General features: G+C 45.5%; 1 protein-coding gene across 1 annotated transcript in view; it reads right to left on the bottom strand.

Moving 5' to 3' along the window:
* The window catches only part of zgc:113436 (uncharacterized protein LOC503528 homolog), a 29,467-nt gene that overhangs the window by 15,510 nt on the left and 452 nt on the right, over positions 1 to 13,505 (bottom strand). The gene's annotated exons all lie outside the window — the stretch shown is intronic.

The following is a 13,505-nucleotide window of genomic DNA, read 5'->3' as shown; positions in this document are numbered from 1 at the left end:
GAAGTGGGTGGGATGCGGCTTTAGCAACAGCGACTTGACGCAGACTTGCATTGCTGCAGCGCCTCCCGCATCCTCAGGACGCTGACTTTAGCTGGTGTTTGTGTCGGTATTGTGCACAGCAAGATCCCAGTCCGGAAGATGCGATAATGAATCATTTGTTTCTGCGATAAATGGTTAAGGGATAACTATTAGCCTCAGGACCTTGTAATCACCAACCTTTACGTATTGTACTAGAGTCTCCAGGGATTAAAGATTCATTTCTTGGACATTGTTGTAAGAATATTTGAGAACGTAAGAATTTGCAGTAGGCATTTGGCCCACAAGCCTGTCCTGTCATTCTGTTGGACCACAGCCAACCTGCCGTGGACCTCTACAGGCCTCCACTCTCTGGTACCTCTGCCAAATCACTGAAAGAGCAATTCATCTTTCAGCCAGTCCTCCTTACCCAGAGAGAGTTACCAACAACTTACCTGACACACAGGCAAACCAGGCCAACATTTCACAAAAAAAAGTCACATCCCAATGAACGGGTACCATCACTGGACTCCCAGCCCAGAATCATCACTGGAAGATCAGCACCACATTGACTGCAGGCCAGAAATGATATTCCATTCACCAGATTTAACTGCAGTAACAGAATGATACCCAACCTGAGGGATGCCACTTCTTGAAAACACTAGTAAATTGGGGTGATTCTTCTCAGATAAAAGATGTTTAAATACATGAATGGAAAGAGTACATAAGAAGAAACTCAGATTTGCTGCAAAGAACTCTGGCAAAAGATGACCAGAACTTTTTTAAACTCAGCACATTATAGTGAATGTATTGTGTGAAAGAACAATGGGAGCAGATCATAGAAACTTAACAACCACAGAAATGTTCTGGGACTGAAAGATTCTAATCAGCCCATCATGTCTGCTCCAGCGGAATAAACTATTTAGCCATTGTAATTCTACTTTTCAGCACCTGTTCCATAGCCTTGCAAATTCCAGTGCTTCAGGAGCTGATCCACATTCCTTTTAAATGAATTGAGGATTGCTGCCCCAATCACCAAGCCAGGCAGCAACTTCCAGTCACCCATCACCCTCTGGATGAAACTGTTTTACCTCATGTTCCTTCTAATCCTTTGACCAATTGCCTTAAATCTGTGTTCCCTGATAATTGATCGTTCCACTCCAGGCAACAGATCTTCCCTGTGTTGTATATTCCGAGCTGAGGTTATTACTGCACAAGTCAGATCCTGGAGCGAGTCCTGATGTCCCAAAACGTTGACTTCTCCTTTCCTCCATATGCTGCCTAGCTTCCTGTGTTCTTCCAGCATCCTGTTTGTCTTCCTTAGATCCCAGAGTGAAATCTGCCTGTATAGGTCGAGGTGGTCTTTTATTGAAACGCAAACATGCAATGCTGTAGATTTATGTTTAACAATAAAACAGAAGTTTATTACACAAAAGAAATGAAGATTAAATAGAACAAATCAAACTATTTACAATAACACACTTTTAAAAGTTTTCAAAATACACAGTAAAGTATAATCATAAAAGCCCTCCTTTACATTACTCACACCAGAGAGAATTCCTTTTTATTTCACATCTATAAGACCTATTTTAACTCTGGCTTCCTTGCCCCATCCTGAAAATCTGACAGACTCTAACTGGAACCTTCATACAACTGAGCTTAGACTTCCACAACTTCAAATAATCCCTTCAAAATTTTAAAAACATGCTTTGGTCCTTTTAACTACACCTCTTAAAGTGAGGTAACTTCTTTCTTAACAGTGTTGAACTATCTCCCTTTCTCGGGATCAACTGTTTTATACGTTCAGCTTCAAACGAAACTCTGCAAACTGCCCCAAATTTAAATTTAACAGCTCTTCTCTCTCCATTATGGATGTTTCTCCCAAGCCCAAAACAAATCAGAATCTTCTATCTGAAAGCTGAATGCATGATACTCTCTATATTGCTGACCCAAACAAATTCCTTTCAGCCCCTCCCCCATATTATGTTTCAAACAAAGGAAAATCATAGCCACAGAAATATTTTAAACCCCTTCAGTCAGAGCAACCCCATGCCACTAGTTCAAACTTCAAAAGTCCAAAATATACAATTTTAATATATAATCAGTTTACATCACACCTCCCCAAAGAACCAGTAAAATGATCTTTAAGAGGCATTTTCAATACTCAAAAATTGTCTTAATACTACTCCTTTGTCACATCAACAACAGTAACATGTTGACAGTAAATATACGGTGAATTATACAGGAACCTTATTTCATATTCATTGATAGGTATCGCATCACTCAGTGCCCTTCACATGTATTCTCAACAAACCATCTGCTATAACATTGTCTTTTCCAGGCACATGAATAAGTTTCAAATTACATAGTTGGAGAATTACACAAGTTGATATTTGTGACAAATTTTGGGTGTCAAATTCATTGGACTGAAACAGTTGCCAATTTTTGTGCTGAAATTTTCCTAAGATGATCGAAAGATTGTGGTCCATATAAATGATAGTGTCTTCAGCATTGTTGATGTAAATCTCAAAATGAAGGAGAGCTATCACTGCATAACTAACAGGCTGTTTGATGCCCATCTCACCATCTTGCTGTAAACAGCCCATACACCAATGTTACTGCTATTAACAGTTTGAATGGCCTCATAATTTGATGCAGCTAAAACTGGTACATTACCACATCTTTCAAGTGTTCAAAAACTCTTTGACACTCATATCTGTTCAAAATCCCTGCCTTGTTTTGAACAAATGTCTATTAAAAGTGTAAATCTGGTGCCAAAGTTCTGAATAAACCTGCTATAAAATTCACTCATGCCACGTTTCATCCTCAGTACAGGAAATCCAAAATAGTTCATTCTTTCACTTCTCCAGAGGTTACTTGGCCTTGGATCACAGTGTGACCTAAAATAAGTCACTTCTGCTTTGTCAAATTTATATCAAAATTAACTTTTCGGAACCAATTAACCGATTCAGTCAAGTGATATGAATATTCTTCCAGAGTTTGGCTAAAAACAACCAAACTGTGGATGTAAACAATAGTTATATAGTCCTTCAATGAGTTTATTGGTTAATTATTGTTTAATCATTTAAACAGTGACGGTACATTTTCCATTCCAAATGTCATGACTTTGATAAAGTGCATCTGGTGTTAACAAAAGCTGATATCTTTTTAGCTCAATTAGTCCACCAAACTTACCAATATCCTTCTAACAAGTTGATTTTTATGACATATTGAGAGTGTTCAATTCATTCAATACAGATTTAGAATCTTGGAGGAAGATATGTCTGTTTTTGCTACAATATTGACTTTGTGATAGTCAATACAAAATCTTTGTGATCCATTCAGTTTGGTACCATCACAATAGGTGAGGTTCAGGTAATATGACTACATTCAATAATATCATTGTCCATCACATACTTAATGTTTTCCCTCACTTGAGTTAATCTCGCTGCGTTGAGTCTGTAAGGGTGCTATTTTATAGGTAATGCATCTCCCACATCAGGAACAGCCAAACATATTTTTCCTGGCATATTTATGATGCTGTAATTGCCTTCGAGATTCACCTTGATCCTCCAGAAAATTACCCAACCCTTTAAGGACCTCCATGTTTTCTAATCTGATTATTGGAGGGTCAATTTTTGAATTTTCATTTTCTGATTCATTCTCCAATTATTCTGATATTTCTACATCACTCTACTTCTTTCACCAAAGATAATACACTTTTCTCCTCACTATCCTTCTGTCACTATTTATTTTCATGATGTTAACATGACACACTTTCTGAATTGTTCTCATGTCCGAAATATTAACCGTATAATTAACATCATAGAGTTTCTTTTTGATCCAATAAGGTAGTTGCTTTGTTGGTTCTCCAAGACAGATAACAACATTAACACTTTGCCTCCTGTCACAAAATTCTGAACTTTGGCCTTTTCATCTGGTGTAACATTGGTTGTGATGAACATCCTTGAAATGTTGTTCAGCCAACCCTCATATTCTGGTCAGATTCTCTCTGAAACATGGGTTTCTGTTTAAGTGGACATCTTCCATGCCCATGCATTAGTTGAAAAACACTAAATCCTCTATGCTTATTCAGCATGCCCACAAAGACTAATATTAACACTGGAATCTCTTTATCCCGTTTGTTAGGATAGTCTTAGGAAAAAGTCCTAATCATGCACTTTAAAGTTTGATGCCATTGTTCCAACGTACCCCAACATAGTGGGTGATAAGCAGAAGATGTAAATTGTTTTATTCCCAACTTAGTCATCAGTTCTTTGAACATTTGTGACATATTCCTTGATCTAGTTGTATTTCTTTAGACAATCCCTATGTTGGAAAACATTGAACTAACTTTTTCATCAGGACATTAACAATTTTCTATAAAGGCATTCCTCCAGGATATCTTCAGGAAACATCCATAATTGTTACAGAATACTTATTACCATTCCTGGTTTTAGGCAGGGCAGTACAAAATGTATTGAGACCCTGCTAATAAAATGTGAGGCTGGATGAACACAGCAGGCCCAGCAGCATCTCAGGGGCACAAAAGCTGACATTTCGGGCCGAGACCCTTCATCAGAGAGGGGGATGGAGTGAGGGTTCTGGAATAAATAGGTAGAGAGGGGAGGTGGACCGAAGATGGAGAGAAAAGAAGATAGGTGGAAAGGAGAGTATAGGTGGGGAGGTAGGGAGGGGATAGGTCAGTCCAGGGAAGACGGACAGGTCAAAGAGGTGGGATGAGGTTAGTAGGTAGGAGATGGAGGTGCGGCTTGGGGTGGGAGGAAGGGATGGGTGAGAGGAAGAACAGGTTAGGGAGGCAGAGACAGGCTGGACTGGTTTTGGGATGCAGTGGGTGGAGGGGAAGAGCTGGGCTGGTTGTGTGGTGCAGTGGGGGGAGGGGACGAACTGGGCTGGTTTTGGGATGCGGTGGGGGAAGGGGAGATTTTGAAGCTGGTGAAGTCCACATTGATACCATTGGGCTGCAGGGTTCCCAAGCAGAATATGAGTTGCTGTTCCTGCAACCTTCGGGTGACATCATTGTGGCACTGCAGGAGGCCCATGATGGACATGTCATCTAGAGAATGGGAGGAGTGGAAATGGTTTGCGACTGCGACCTGCACAGGACCCCTGCTGTGTTTTATCCTCCGCAGGATCCACAGACTGAACACCCAGTTCCACTCAGCTTTACTGGACACCAAAAATCATAAGTACAACCAACTCACTGGCCCCTGCCACCCACAAGAGGATTCCTGCGCCTCCCAAATCCCGACTCTGTCCCTGCCCCTCCCCCACCACGCACCCGCCGCCATTGACCATGAGGACACGGCCGGAGACCCCACCGATGACGTCACATCCGCCTCCGCCGGCCACAGAACTTCCGGAACCGCTGCTGCAGTCACCACCTCCACTTCCAGGTACTACACCCCACACACCACCCTCACCTCAGCTGCTGCCGCCCACCCCGATCCTCCCACCGCCGACGGAACCCCGCCCACGGCCGACGGAACCCCGCCCACGGCCGACGGAACCCCGCCCACGGCCGACGGAACCCCGCCCACGGCCGACGGAACCCCGCCCACGGCCGACGACCTCATCGCTCCGCCCACAGCCTCCACAGCCTGCAAGCCCAGAGGAGACAGCCGCACTGAGCCCTGCCGCATCTTGACCATCCCCCCAGACCTCCCACTGACTGAGGACGAACGGTCAGTCCTTAGTAAGGGGCTCACCTTTGTCCCCCTACAACCACACATCAACGAATACCAGTCACGGTTGGACATAGAGCAGTTTTTCCGCCGTTTTCGCCTCCATGCCTACTTCTTCAACCGGGAACCCAACCCTCCTTCCACTGACCCCTTCACCCTCTTCCAACACAAGTCCTCCTCCTGGACACCACCCCCAGGCCTCCTACCCTCCCTCGACCTCTTCATCTCCAACTGCCGTCGCGACATTAACCGCCTCAACCTCTCCACCCCTCTCACCCACTCCAACCTCTCCCCTGCAGAACGGTCAGCCCTCCGCTCCCTCCGCTCCAACCCCAACCTCACCCTCAAACCCGCAGACAAGGGTGGCGCAGTGGTAGTATGGCGCACTGACCTCTACATCGCCGAGGCCAGACGCCAACTCTCCGACACCACCTCCTACCGCCCCCTCGATCATGACCCCACACCCGAGCACCAAACCATCATCTCCAACACCATTCACGACCTCATCACCTCAGGGGACCTCCCACCCACAGCCTCCGACCTCATTGATCTCCAACCCCGCATGGCCCACTTCTATCTCCTTCCCAAAATCCACAAACCTGCCTGCCCTGGTCGACCCATCGTCTCAGCCTGTTCCTGCCCCACTGAACTCATCTCCACCTATCTGGACTCCATTTTTCTCCCCTTTGATCCAGGAACTCCCTACCTACCTCCGTGACACCACCCACGCCCTCCACCTCCTCCAGGACTTCCAATTCCCTGGCCCCCACCACCTCATTTTCACCATGGACGTCCAGTCCCTATACACCTGTATTCCGCATGCAGATGGCCTCAAGGCCCTCCGCTTCTTCCTGACCCGCAGGCCCGACCAGGCCCCCTCCACCGACACCCTCATCCGCCTAGCCGAACTCGTCCTCACCCTCAACAACTTCTCTTTCGATTCCTCCCACTTCCTACAGACTAAGGGGGTGGCCATGGGCACCCGCAAGGGCCCCAGCTATGCCTGCCTCTTTGTAGGTTACGTGGAACAGTCCCTCTTTCGCACCTACACAGGCCCCAAACCCCACCTCTTCCTCCGTTACATTGATGACTGTATCGGCGCCGCCTCTTGCTCCCCAGAGGAGCTCGAACAGTTCATCCACTTCACCAACACCTTCCACCCCAACCTTCAGTTCACCTGGGCCATCTCCAGCACATCCCTCACCTTCCTGGACCTCTCAGTCTCCATCTCAGGCAACCAGCTTGTAACTGATGTCCATTTCAGGCCCACCGACTCCCACAGCTACCTAGAATACACCTCCTCCCACCCACCTTCCTGCAAAAATTCCATCCCCTATTCCCAATTCCTCCGCCTCCGCCGCATCTGCTCCCAGGATGAGGTATTCCACTCCCGCACATCCCAGATGTCCAAGTTCTTTAAGGACCGCAACTTTCCCCCCACAGTGGTCGAGAACGCCCTTGACCGCGTCTCCCGCATTTCCTGCAACACATCCCTCACACCCCGCCCCCGCCTCAACCGCCCAAAGAGGGACCCCCTCGTTCTCACACACCACCCTACCAACCTCCGGATACAACGCATCATCCTCCGAAACTTCCGCCATCTACAATCCGACCCCACCACCCAAGACATTTTTCCATCCCCACCCCTGTCTGCTTTCCGGAGAGACCACTCTCTCCGTGACTCCCTTGTTCGCTCCACACTGCCCTCCAACCCCACCACACCCGGCACCTTCCCCTGCAATCGCAGGAAATGCTACACTTGCCCCCACACCTCCTCCCTCACCCCTATCCCAGGCCCCAAGATGACTTTCCATATTAAGCAGAGGTTCACCTGCACATCTGCCAATGTGGTATACTTCATCCACTGTACCCGGTGTGGCTTCCTCTACATTGGGGAAACCAAGCGGAGGCTTGGGAACCGCTTGGCAGAACACCTCCGCTCGGTTCGCAATAAACAACTGCACCTCCCAGTCGCAAACCATTTCCACTCCCCCTCCCATTCCTTAGACGACATGTCCATCATGGGCCTCCTGCACTGCCACAATGATGCCACCCGAAGGTTGCAGGAACAGCAACGCATATTCCGCTTGGGAACCCTGCAGCCCAATGGTATCAATGTGGACTTCACCAGCTTCAAAATCTCCCCTTCCCCCACCGCATCCCAAAACCAGCCCAGTTCGTCCCCTTCCCCCACTGCACCACACAACCAGCCCAGCTCTTCCCCCCCACCCACCGCATCCCAAAACCAGCCCAGTTCGTCACCTTCCGCCACTGCACCACACAACCAGCCCAGCTCTTCCCCTCCACCCACTGCATCCGAAAACCAGTCCAACCTGTCTCTGCCTCCCTAACCTGTTCTTCCTCTCACCCATCCCTTCCTCCCACCCCAAGCCGCACCTCCATCTCCTACCTACTAACCTCATCCCACCTCCTTGACCTGTCCATCTTCCCTGGACTGACCTATCCCCTCCCTACCTCCCCACCTATACTCTCCTCTCCACCTATCTTCTTTTCTCTCCATCTTCAGTCCGCCTCCCCCTCTCTCCCTATTATTCCAGTTCCCTCACCCCATCCCCCTCTCTGATGAAGGGTCTAGGCCCGAAACGTCAGCTTTTGTGCTCCTGAGATGCTGCTTGGCCTGCTGTGTTCATCCAGCCTCACATTTTATTATCTTGGACTCTCCAGCATCTGCAGTTCCCATTATCTCTGAGACCCTGCTACATTGATCTTTAAAAGTTAGTATTTGAATGGCAGGTTTGAGTGAAGGTTGAGGTTTTCCCTTTACTTGGCATGGTTGACAAAATTTGATTATATCTTTATGTAATCCTGGACAATACAAATGTTTCAATATTTTAGCAGATATTTCTCCAACAGTTCGAAGTGACTTCTATTGGAATTTGTGAGATATTTGTAAAATATCAATATAAACTACCACCTGATAGACCACTACTCAGTCCTTGTTGGCTGGTTTTTGACGTAGTCTCCGTTTCCTCCCCACTTCTTGGTTTTTCAAATCATGACACTCAGGAATTGTTTCTGATTCAGTTTTTAAAGTAGGTTATTTCATGTGACTCTTTCGATGCCAAATCTGTTTGTTGCATTTCTATTTAAGAAGATTGCTTGAATCTGGCAGACTCGTTCACTTTACCCTCATCCTATGATATTAAATTTTCAAAAATCTGTCATGTTATAACTGCATTTCAAAGCTATTTCTCTGTTTCACAGACTCTTTACTTACTGTCTAATTCAACAGGTCTGAGATCTAGTCACAACAGAATCAGGAAGTAATTAGGATGTTCCTCTTGTAACTTTTCAATGTCTTTCACCTCCACTGATTGTTCTGCCGCTCTTGGTGATATTCTTGAACATGCCAGATCATTTCCCAAAATAAAATCAATTTTTTTTTAGGAATTTACTTCACTACTCCCAACTACAACTTCTTCATTTGCCAAGTGCCTTTTTAAATCAACTCCATATAATGAGACAGTTTTTTCTTTCACCTCCATGTCTTCTGTTAACAAATATTTTCTTCTTCATCAACCCCTCTGAGAAACAAGTAGCACCACCAGCTAGAGTCAATGACTGACTTCTTGTAGTCCAAAATGTTAACTGATAAGCTTCAAACTCAAACTCAAGTACTGTGTACATGGTAATAATAGTAGCTGTCAAAACACTGTAAAGACAATACCGTTTTAATTTTCTTCATTTTTCATTGTGGACTGTTTTAGGAAAAGGACTGTATTACAGAAAGGACTGAGGAAGAAATTGCTGTACTTTTGTAAGCGCATGTTAGTGAAACTCATTGTGTACAGTGTTTACACTGCTGCTTTGTTCAAGGACTGAGAGGAGATGTTTGTAGATAGCTGAGCTTTGCAGGTCTGTGTTAACAAAGAACAAAGAAACCTACAGCACAGGAACAGGCCCTTCGCCCCTCCAAGCCTGTGCCGATCAAGATCCTCTGTCTAACCTGTCATCTATTTTCTAACGGTCTGTCTCCATTGCTCCCTGCCCATCCATGTACCTGTCCAAATATATCTTAAAAGACGCTAACATGTCTGCGTCTACCACCTCCGCTGGCAACGTGTTCCAGGCACCCACCACCCTCTGTGTAAAGAACTTTCCACGCATATCTCCCTTAAACTTTCCTCCTCTCACTTTGAACTCATGACCCCTAGTAATTGAGTCCCCCACTCTGGGAAAAAGCTTTTTGCTATCCACCCTGTCTATACCCCTCATGATTTTGTAGACCTCAATCAAGACCCCCCTCAATCTCTGTCTTTCTAATGAAAATAATCCTAATCTACTCAACATCTCTTCATAGCCAGCACCCTCCATATCAGGCAACATCCTGGTGAACCTCCTCTGCACCGTCTCCAAAGCATCCACATCCTTTTGGTAATGTGGCGACCAGAACTGTACACAGTACTCCAAATGTGGCCGAACCAAAGTCCTATACAACTGCAACATGACCTGCCAACTCTTGTACTCAATACCCCGCCCAATGAAGGAAAGCATGCCATATGCCTTTTTGACCACCCTATTGACCTGCGTTGCCACCTTCAGGGAACAATGGACCTGAACACCCAGATCTCTCTCTTCATCAATTTTCCCCAGGACTTTTCCATTTACTGTATAGTTTGCCCTTGAATTCAATCTTCCAAAATGCATCACCTCGCATTTGCCCGGATTGAACTCCATCTGCCATTTATCTGCCCAACTCTCCAGTCTATCTATATTCTGCTGTAATCTCTGACAGTCCCCTTCACTATCTGCTACTCCACCAATCTTCGTGTCATCTGCAAACTTGCTGATCAGACCACCTACACCTTCCTCCAAATCATTTACATATATCACAAACAACAGTGGTCCCAGCACAGATCCCTGTGGAACACCACTAGTCACAGGTCTCCAATTTGAGAAACTCCCTTCTACTACTACTCTGTCTCCTGTTGCCCAGCCAGTTTTTTATCCATCTAGCTAGCACACCCTGGGCCCCATGTAACTTCACTTTCTCCATCAGCCCGCCATGGGGAACCTTATCAAACGCCTTACTGAAGTCCATGTATATGACATCTACAGCCTTTCCCTCATCAATCAACTCCGTCATGTCCTCAAAGAATTCTATTAAGTTGGTTAGACATGACCTTCCCTGCACAAAACCATGTTGCCTATCACTGATAAGCCCATTTTCTTCCAAATGGGAATAGATCCTATCCCTCAGTATCTTCTCCAGCAGCTTCCCTACCACTGACATCAGGCTCACCGGTCGATAATTATCTGGATTATCCTTGCTGCCCTTTTTAAACAAGGGGACAACATTAGCAAGTCTCCAGTCCTCCGGGACCTCACCCGTGTCTAAGGATGCTGCAAAGATATTGGGTAAGGCCCCGACTATTTCCTCTCTCGCTTCCCTCAGCAACCTGGGATAAATCCCATCCGGACCTGGGGACTTGTCCACCTTAATGTCTTTTAGGATACCTAACACTTCCTCCTTCCTTATGTCAACTTGACCAAGAGTAAGGAAACATCTATCCCTAACCTCAACATCCATCATATCCCTCTCCTTGGTGAATGCCGATGCCAAGTACTCGTTAAGAATGTCACCCATTTTCTTTGACTCAGCGCATAACTTTCCTTTTTTGTCCCTAAGTGGGCCAATCCTTTCTCTAGTTATCCTCTTGCCCTTTATACATGAATAAAAGGCTTTGGGATTTTCCTTAACCATGTTTCCCAGCAATATTTCATGTCCTCTCTTAGCCCTCTTAATCCCTCGTTTCAGATTCACTCTGCATTCCCTATATTCTTGCAAAGCTTCGTCTGTCTTCAGTCGCCCCAACCTCATGTATGCTTCCTTTTTTCTCTTGGCTAGTCTCACAATTTCACCTGTCATCCATGGTTCCCTAATCTTGCCATTTCTATTCCTCATTTTCACAGGAACATGTCTCTCCTGTATGCTAATCAACCTTTCCTTAAAAGCCTCCCACATATCAAATGTGGATTTACCTTCAAACAGTTTCTCCCAATCTACATTCCTCAGATCCTGCTGAATCTTGGTATAGTCGGCCTTCCCCCAGTTTAGTACTCCTCCTTTAGGACCACTCCCATCCTTGTCCGTAAGTATTGTAAAACCTACGGAATTATGGTCACTATTTCCAAAGTAGTCCCCTACTGTAATATCAACCACCTGGCCGGGTTCATTCCCCAACACCAGGTCCAGTATGGCACCTTCCCGAATTGAACTACATACATACTGCTCTAGAAAACCCTCCTGGACACACCTTACAAATTCTGCTCCATCTCGACCCCTAACACTGAGTGAATCCCAGTCAATGTTGGGAAAATTAAAATCTCCCATCACCACCACCCTGTTTCTCCTACACCTTTCCATTATCTGTTTACATATTTGTACTTCTATCTCACGCTCGCTGTTGGGAGGCCTGTACAGCCCCAACATTGTTACTGCATCCTTCCTATTTCTGAGTTCTACCCATATTGCCTCACTGCTTGAGTCCTCCATGGGGCCCTCCTTCAGTGCGGCTGTGATGTCGTCTTTGACCAGTTCTGCAATTCCTCCACCCCTTTTACCTCCCTCTCTATCCCACCTGAAGCATCGGTATTCTGGGACAACTAGTTGCCAGTCATGCCCTTCCCTCAACGAAGTCTCAGTAACAGCAATAACATCATACTTCCAGGTACCGATCCAAGCCCCAAGCTCATCTGCCTTATCTACTACACTTCTCACATTAAAACAAATGGACCTCAGACCACCTGTCCCTTTGTGTTCATCATCTGCTCCCCGACTACTATTCCCTTTAGTCACACTGACTCCAATGATAGTTGGCTGGTAACTGGTTGCAGATTGGTTTATGGAGTTGTGATCAGTTGTGGATTAAAAGGCCATCTGCCTGACAACTATCTGATTGCCTCCTATGCAGGTGAACAGCTCATGGGCATGAACAATACTGGAAGCTTTCGGATTGCTGCAAGGGGAGATGACCTCTCTCTCTCTCCAATAAACAGTTAAAGCCGGAGAAAGTCAGTTTATTTTGTTCTACCTGGTACTTTTAACTAACAAGTCAGAGACTTTATAATTTGTGAATCAATTGTTCTGTATCTTTGGTAAATAAGGAAAAGAACTGAAGAATTTGGGCAATTGAAGGAACTCCTTTATCCAATCTTGAGGATTTCTGCTAGTGAACTGCTTCCTCAATTTTTTTTTATCCTCCATCCATTCCCCAACATTTTTTGTCATGTGTATGTATACACGTAGGGGGCTTTCGGATGGAGTTAGTGTTTTAACTAGTAGAGTTATCAGTTGACATTTCACAGTTGTTTCCCTGTGATTAGAATCTGTAAATACATAATAAATAGTAAATTCTTGGTAAGTACAGTCACTGTGTTCATATTTACTGATAACCTCAGTCTACTGCATTTCTGTGGAGTCAGACACAACCTTTACACTTTTGCGATGAATGCAGGAATATTCAGGCTTGATTTCCAGCGATCTACTCCAGTGAGGTGTAGCAATAACATAACATTAATGTCAAAAACCCTTCTGGCCACTTCATCTGTCCAGTTACCTTCTCAAAGGGGGTGAAATAAATTTTGATTCTATCCTCAAAGAAGATAACTTCTTTCTTAATAAAAACCAAAAGAACTGAGGACGCTGTAAATCAGAGACTAAAACAGAAGCTGCTGGAGAAGCTCAGCAGGTCTGGCAGTATCTGTGAAGGAGAAAGCAGAGCTGACAGGGGCCCCAAGTCCCAGCTTCACCCCAAGGGCCCC

Source organism: Stegostoma tigrinum, chromosome 26, assembly GCF_030684315.1.
Source record: "Stegostoma tigrinum isolate sSteTig4 chromosome 26, sSteTig4.hap1, whole genome shotgun sequence".
Classification (NCBI taxonomy): domain Eukaryota; kingdom Metazoa; phylum Chordata; class Chondrichthyes; order Orectolobiformes; family Stegostomatidae; genus Stegostoma; species Stegostoma tigrinum.
Note: the sequence above shows the minus strand (reverse complement) of the source record. Positions and strands in the feature narration are given on the sequence as shown.